The sequence below is a fragment of the Notolabrus celidotus genome, chromosome 13 (assembly GCF_009762535.1).
Source record: "Notolabrus celidotus isolate fNotCel1 chromosome 13, fNotCel1.pri, whole genome shotgun sequence".
Taxonomy (NCBI): Eukaryota; Metazoa; Chordata; class Actinopteri; order Labriformes; family Labridae; genus Notolabrus; species Notolabrus celidotus.
The window spans coordinates 3,201,890-3,210,412 of record NC_048284.1 but is presented as its reverse complement, the minus strand read 5'-3'; the positions used below and the strand labels follow the sequence as shown (position 1 = coordinate 3,210,412).

The 8,523-nt window shown below is 43.1% G+C and overlaps 1 long non-coding RNA gene across 3 annotated transcripts in view; it reads right to left on the bottom strand.

The window, feature by feature from the left end:
- Positions 1-611: 611 nt before the first annotated feature.
- LOC117824036 overlaps positions 612-8,523 on the bottom strand; it is a 64,281-nt gene continuing 56,369 nt past the window's right edge. For 2 of the 3 annotated variants that reach the window (XR_004633528.1, XR_004633524.1), the window contains exon 7: positions 612-762. This is a non-coding gene — a long non-coding RNA (uncharacterized LOC117824036). The remainder of the gene's footprint in view (positions 763-8,523) is intronic. The other variant, XR_004633526.1, reaches the window with a different exon arrangement.

Genomic DNA, 8,523 nt, shown 5'->3' with positions numbered 1-8,523 from the left:
TCTGACAACACCCTTGGCCCCATCCTGGCCCCCCCAGTAAAACTGGTCTAGAACCGCCACTGGAAAACTCGTCAATAACAAACTCAAACATGTCTCTGACATTTGAAGAAGACGTGACCTTCCTGAATGACATCATGGACTTTTCGCGCATCATTTGTCTTATTTCATTTTATTACCTCCTTGGAATTTAAACAATGGAGCTGTATTTTATTCGATTTTTACTTCCTTGAACAAGTACCAAGGAATATAATTACGCACCAATCACTCCCAAAATGAGGGCGTGGATTAAAAGCGTGCGACTCAGGTTCGATTCCAGCATGCGGCACCTTTCCTGTACGTCATCCCTCCACTCTCTCAGTTTCCTCCTCTATTCACTGTCCACTCATGTCTGAATAAAGGTGGAAAATCCCCAAAATATCACTTTAAAACAGAACATTTTAAGCTGAAATTCCTGCACAGGAAGTATATAAGAGAACAGGAACTCAAAAATAAGTTATAGTCATAAAATGGGGTACCAGGGGCATGAGGTAAAAAAGGCTGATTTCAAATGGGAATATTAGAGGTGCAGAGTATTAACTGAGACTGAAACAGGTGGTTTATTTTACCTGTCCGTCCCTCAAGGTGTGCTCTGTGTCAGTGCAGTACTCAAGCCAACCACTGCACGGCACTGTGTCTCATCTTTGAGTTTCTTCTCCTTCAGCTGTGAGTTTCCAGCGGTCATCCAACTACACAAATCTGCTCCTGCTGAACGACCTCCATCTGCTGCATGAAAACACACACACACACACACACACACACGCACACACACACGACTCCAGTTCACAAACTAGTCGCTGTGTGTGAGTCATGTGTTGACTCTGGTGACGTGGGAGTGTGTTTGTAAATGTTTGCACAGATTTACTCCATGATGTGTTTAACAGCTCTTCATCACACCTGGTGACACGAGTCTTCATCACAAACAGGAAATAACTTCAAGCTCCGTTGAATCAAAACAAAAAGTGAAAAATGTGGCGGCTCACAAACCATCCAGGTGATGCACCACGGGAGTTTCCAGAGCTATACTTTGCAAACCAGTTTCATTTTCAAGCATCAGAAGCTGGAAAATCTTTGTCCCTCTACAGCTCATCTTTGAGGTTGACATCAAACTGTTTCTTCTACGACAGGTGAAAAATATTAATCTGAAACATGTTGAAAAATAATAACACATATACAAATGTAAATAGTACCAATCAGAACCATTCAATTCTAACGTTTTTACCACAGTGTGAACAAGCAGAGGGAAAATGTGCTGGACTCCTTTCTACAGGTGATCAGGTTGTCCCTGGTGTTGCTTTTGTTGTGTCTTTTTTGTCCAATCAGCATCAAGTATTTAACACATCCTGGTAATACGTCAGAAAACACATTATTGACAGTTTAAAAACTTTTTTTGAATCAAACAACATCTGAAGAAAATAAACTAGAAGTAAGAAATGATTGCTCATGCATGAGGTAGACGGGTACAACTAAAATCACATCATCAGTCAGGAGTAAACACTAGTAAGTAAACACACTCATTAAGGTACAGGATACAACAAAAAACATCATTTATTTGAAGATAATTTCACTGGAAACTGTTCTGAATCTAAGCCCAAAGGTTGTTCAGCCTACTAAAGGTTCTTGTTAAACATCCCTCTATGTTTTTACTTCACTTTGTCTTTATACGATCCCTGTTTGCACAGCACTGTGTTGGTATGTCAAGTTACTATGTCAAACCAGAGCTGTGTTCACCACGCCTCCTGTCACAGCGTCTCAAAGAAGCTCTGATAATCATTTCCAGTGTGACGGCGGCAGATGAAATACACGAGAGAGAAAAAACAGGCAGGGACTAGTCCAGGTCTGTTCCAGCGGAGAAACCACAAAGTAATTAACAGCAAATATGTGCAGAGACACATTCAGCAGAGACTGAATCATCACATTCAGTTTGCAGAGGATTCAAAATCTGGTATTTGGAGTTAACCGAGACACCTTTTTACTTATCCAGGTCATGTTCAGATTAGTCGGATGCTGGCACGAATTCCCTGCAGGAGCCAGTTCCACATTCATGAAACCTCCAACAACACCGAATACAAAGACAGGTATTAAAGAAATCAAGTTTCAGGTGTTCTCACACTTCATGCATCTTTGGAAAGGAGAGTGCGACTTGAAGTGCAGGTATTTAAGCCCTTTTTATCAGCTCCATGTAAAGACAATGTAAAGCTGGTGGGACCTGTTCTGCAACATACACTGCTGCAGGAGGGGGAGGTCATTATTGGCTCGTAGTGACACACATTATCAAAGGAATACTACCTGACCCAGATATCTGCAGCACAGGGAGTTCACGAGGAAGCACTTCACCTCCAGTGTCAACCAGGAACAATCCAATGTGTGTAAACAGCTCTGCAGGAGAGGCGGTGTTGTGAAACAGATAAATGATGTCATGAGAAACCCTGAGAAGTTTGTTAAGCAATACAACGATAACTGATATGATATCTGCCAAATCAGGATTTATGGCCCCATTGGAGAGCTTTTGTTTTGGCATGTTTGGTAAAAACAATAATCTTTAAGGATATTGCAACTCGAAATGCAATAATTCAAGAGGTCTGACATGAAACTAGACCTCCACACATCCTCCTGGGCTCTGAAGAAATCCCAGCCTGCGATAAGAGACTCTGGTTAATCACAGGTGGTGTCAGAGAGAGAAGGGCCCGGTTGGTTCTGTTGTTAAAAAGCCAAACACGTGTGCACATTCCTCTGGGTGGTGAAAGTGAAAGTCTAACTCAATGAAAGAAAGCCTTGAAGAGTTTTATAATAGACGCAATGCAACATCTGTCAACACCACCAAAAAGCTTTTCAAACGTGACGTCCTTCACCACAGCTGTCAGACATATTTATTTAATCCAGCGCAGGCAGTCCAAGGAATAAACGGAAGCCAGGCTGCAGCTCTTGGCACATGTAGGCAGTGCTGGCTCTTCTTTGTGGTAACCAAGAAACCGGCTTTCTCAGTCACCCAGGATTTCCACCAGATCCGCATCCAGTCTGTCAACACCCACCGGTTGCATTTTCAGAGCTTAGCACAAAGCAGGACTGACGGTCAGCTGGAGTCATGTGACCGAGGTTTTCCAGCAGTAATCACTGAATCAAGGATTCTCCTCCTCCTCTCCTCATTCATGTTGTCTTTCTGGTCCTCTGAAAATCTCTTACCTGTTGACTCCAGGCCTGGTTCCACTCATCATGACGGTTTGTTGTTGTAGTTAAGTGAAATACAATCTGAGCCCGTATGTACGTCCAGCTATTACACAAACGGGACCATTAGTCTCAACATACCGTAATGGAATGGCCCATTTGGCTGTAGTGTAAGCTGCATGCACGACTGCAAATAATTGGCCGATTAACAAATTGCACCATGAAAGCGTCATATGTCCAGGGAACCTCTTGGAAAACCCTGATCCAACACATTCAAATTGCGCATGCCTACTACACATAAACAACAATAAACATGGTGAGCTGTACCGGTGTGACTGAGAGAAGATCAAGAAAAAACTATTCATCAGTGGAAGAAGAAATGGACATTTAATTAGAAGACTATAGAATGAACAAACTGCTGTTATCAGCAAGTCAACCCTCAAAGAGAACAAACAAGGAGAAAGGGAAAGTCTGGCTTCAGATCTTGAACCGGGTAAATGCGTGTGGTGTTTCTGAGCGAACAGTAGAAGACTTAAAGGTGACATATTATTCTCTTTTTCATCAATATATTGGTCTAAGAGGTCCCCAAAACATGCCTTTAAAGTTTATTGCTCAAAAAAACACTTTGAAATCAGATTCTGGTCTGCCTGTAAACCCCTCTTCTTCAGCCCTGCTCAGAACAGGCTGTTTTCTGTGTCTGTGCCTTTAAATGAGAATGAGCTCTCTGACCACGCCCCCTCAGCAAGTAGATATCCCCTCGGCTCTCCAGCACGTTGATCTAATGTTTACATGTTGGCTGAATATACACGGCTGCTCACAGACACGCGTTACTTCAACCCTCTGAATCTGATCCAGAATCTGATCCTGACAGAGAGGCGCCTGCAGCAGGACCTTTCTGAACCATTGGTCACAGATTCAGTGTCAGTATTTAGTCAGTATGTCGACGTGTGTCTTGGTACACAGCTACGAACATGTAGCTATGTGGCTATGCTAACTAGCGCTAGCACTTTTCCAATAAAAATCATCCACTAGATCTTCAAATCTGCAGACGTGGGGAGTAAAACCGACCTTTGTGTTTATTAAGACAGCCTACAACCAGCATGCCTCCCTCCTAAGCTCCCATGTGTGCAGGGAATGAAAAACGGAGGAGGGGTTGAGTTGTATTTTATACAGTCTATGGGCTGAACAAGCTCCGAGCTCTGACTTCCTGTTACAGACAGGATGTCGTTGTGACGTATGAAAAACACTGAAAACTGAAACGGCTCGTTTCAGCACACATTTACAGAAAGGTAAAGAAATCAGAACGGGGCAGAATGGATTCTTTTCATTCTCGGGGGGTTTGTAGACAGGGACACATGTTTCAGGTAGAGAACCATTAAAAAGTCGATTTTGCATGATATGTCACCTTTAAGAATTAAAAAAAGCAACATGAAAGCGGCTTTGCGCAACAAGCACCGCCACCAACGTGGTAGAGGTGGAGGACCACCTGTCCCCCCATTGAAGGATGAGGACTTGTTCATGGAGTTGTTTGGGAAGGATTCACTTCTGGGTGTTGTTGGTAGGTTACCTAAGAATTATGTTCTACTACTTTCATGTCAAATAATCTACAGAAGTACTTTTATTTACATGGTTATTTCTTTCAGGACTTTTAATGACTCATTTGTTGGCCATCGACACCAAACTGGCAACGTTTGCAGGGGTGTTTTTACTATTTTTGTTCCTGTGTGTGTCCAGAGATCCTGTGTAACCATGGTAACATTGTTTACATACGAGATCAGCTGTTAGCAGCCCTTAGCATGTCGATGCTAAACGATGCTAGGCCTGATGTTCCCTGCGAGCTGAGGAGAAGGAGGCAAGGACGACGTGCTGGTACTGAGGTGCAAGCTAAGAAAAGACGACATCGACCCGTCCTTCCACCCACCGTTAGGATGAATGTAAGATCTATCTACGATAAGGTGGACGAGCTAACCCAGCACCAGAGTAGCATCATGCTAACAGAGCTAACACCGGACACGAACGCCACATTAGAAGGATTTCACCTGCTGTGGGCGGACAGGATACAGGAGAGCAAGACTGAACTAACTGGTGAAGAAGGCCAGCTCAGTCCTGGACCCTGTGGATGTGGTGGCTGACAGGAGAATTAAGGCTAAGCTGTCGTCTCTGATGAACATTTCTTTCCTATATATATTCTTGTTGAATTCTTGTTCTGTACACCTTCTTGTTTGCTGCTGTAACTCCATGAATTTCCCCGTTGTAGGACGAATAAAGGACGAACTTATCTTATCTTATGATTTGGCGTGCGCTACAGGGTGGAATTGCGTAGGAACAGCCTAACAGGTGCAGTAATCCTGTCGTTAGCACCTGTAATGGAGGGGTCTACCTCCATTAAATTCAATGCTTTGTTGGGGGGTGAACCTGGCTCATGCATACTGAATCAATTTTTTTTCCACCATTGGTACAAACGGCCAGTTTTCATCGCTAATGGCCGGTCGTGCATACAGGCCCTGGTGATAACACAGAGTGTTTTATTCTGAAAAATTAACCGGATGTTTTCATTTTGTTTTGGTGAAACCTGACTTCCTGTCCCGCTCCATCTGCTCTGTTGAGATTGATGCGTCGTGCTCCAGCATCCAGCAAAAATAGAAGTCTTGTGTATCTGATCCGGAGGGCTCAGACCTGCCGGATCAGAGAAGCAGTCAAAACACAACGGAGCGGATCAAGTGGAAGTTAACACCTTGACTAGAATAGAAACCTATCAGATCCTGTGGCGTGATGGATCGGAGACAGAGTGGACAAAGATCCGTTGGGATTTGGCCGTCAGAAAGGCATGCACCAAGGAATTTCTGGCTACTTTTATGGTCAACACTGCTTTGGCATCCACCAGTTTGAGTTTGTTATATATTAGGATTACCATTCTGAGTTGTATCGCCTCTTTTGAAAATGATTGCGGGGGCCCTCGACCAGATCCACAACTCTAGTCCTTGTTTTGGTGTCTGGATCCTTGAGAACATGTCCTCCCCCTCCTCACTTACTGGCATAACCATCCACAGATAGGTTAAATTTGGAGTCCTGTCAGCCGAGGCATGGAGGAGCGGATGGGGGGCTTGGGAAAAATGTGACACGAGTAGGATGTTGGTCCTCGCAGTCACATCTTCTTCTTCTTCTGCTTCTTTTATGAGGAATGCGTGGGAAATGTGGAGCGTCTGAGAGGTGTTGAGTCCTGAATTGTGTTGTTTGGCGCACAAACACGAGAAGCTGCTGTTGTTGGAACTTGTTTCTGACCTTTGACCCAGTTTGAGCATGTGCTGCTTCCTGGATTTGACACTGTGCAGGGGCAGGGATGAAGATGTGTTTTTGTTTTATCAAGACTTGAGGATACAGTTTCTCTCCATGTGGTGGTTCATGGTCTTTAAAACTAACAATAACTTCCTGATTTGCCCAGGCCCGAGGGGGATCTTTGCTGTCCCTTCAAAGTGGGGGAGATGTTGAAAACATGCAGAACAAGTTTGCCTCATTCACAGCTCTGGGGAGTTGGGCTGTCTGGACATGTGTGTATTTGTGCTGCAAGGATTATTTCCATCGATCCGTGTAGGTGGACTCTAAGTTCCCAGCCATTTTTCTTCACTGATAGCCTCATTAGCTCCACACACACACACACACACACACACACACACACACACACACACACACACACACACACACACACACACACACACATGAACTCCTGACAGTTTCCAGGCAATTTCAGGAATTTAGGCCTTCAAATTTCCTGGGACTGCCTTCAACACATGTGTCTCACAGTGGGGGATTGTCAGTGATGGATGTGTTCCAACAACTTGAGGCACGGGTGGAGCATGCAGGAGGGAAGAGGAAGAGGGAGGAGTACTTTATTACCCGGCTACTTACTGATCCTTCAGCTGTGTAAGATGCTTGATTCTGATTGGTCCAAACCCCATTGACAACTGTTATTAACTTTCACTAACATGAGCAACACCAGAGTCAAACTGATCACATGTCATGTCAAATCAATCTGCAGAGAAGAGTTCAGACACATTTAGCTTCTGCTTGTTGACACCATAGAGCAGGGGTGTCCAAACTTTTTTCAAAGAGGGCCACATTTGATGTTGTCAGAATACTTCAGGGCCAGTGGCTCCTACTGAGACTTAGGTGACTTAGGAATCATGCAAGTTATATATGAAATCTCTATTTAATAACAATTATTTTACATTTTTTACTCAATAAATCAGTAACTAGGAAGTACTCAGTTCTCCACAAGCCACTTAAACATTAGCAAACTTTATCTTCTTCTGTAGAATGTTTTTCATTCAGGTCGGGCAATGTGGGGAAAAATATTGTCTTGTTATTTTTCTATGGCAGGATCACGAACTGGATTGCATCACACTTCTATTTCATGTTGTTTTTAAGACTTTTCTGACCAGCAGACAACATTTTAAGAACTAAATAATTCTTGTCCTGCATTCTGAACTATTTTTTATGCACAAAATTTTGCCTTTTCTGCACAATTTCCTAATTTTGATCTTGTCTTGTGTCTGCTGAACTTTTAGTGTTCATCAAGAACATTTTCATGATAAAAACATTAATTTGAAAAAAAAACTGTCAACTTCAAGAGTTCTTGTGTTTCCTCCTAATTATATTCCTACAGAATATCCAGAGCTTTGAATTTATAAAAGTAGTCCATATGAAGCTTTTTGAGACGTTTCTGGATTGACTTTAGTTTTGTTTGTGCGCTTGAAAGAAACTGCAAATGTACAAATGATTCAGAAGGTGATTAATTTATTTGCTATAATAACACATTTTAAGATGGAAACTTGGGGCCATAATTAAATGGACCGCAATTGGCCGCCGGGCCGTACTTTGGACACCCCTGCCATAGAGCGTAAGGATTAATCAGCAGGCTACGGACGTTTCCATATTGGATCCTGTCCATCAGTATGATGAAGGAGCAGGTGAGAGAAACTTTAGGTTAGCGATGTCTCCAAAGAAACTTAAACCATGAGCGGTGGTGATGATAGCAGCAGGGTTCAAAGTTGTGACATTTGTTTATTTTTAAAGGTGTGTGAACCGCAGAGCTCAGAGAAGAAGGAGAGCTGAATGAGGACAGGTTCATGTTCAATCCACCGCAACAGGTAGAGAAGAATCCATCACTTACATCGTACCACTTGGACTTAAAACTGTATACATAAATCATTATAAGACCCCTCCGCTTCACGTCAGGGATCTTGACTAATCCTGTCCCATAACCCCCTGCTAACCATACATTATCCCTTACTTTGATAATACAGAAATTTAAATAATCTGCAG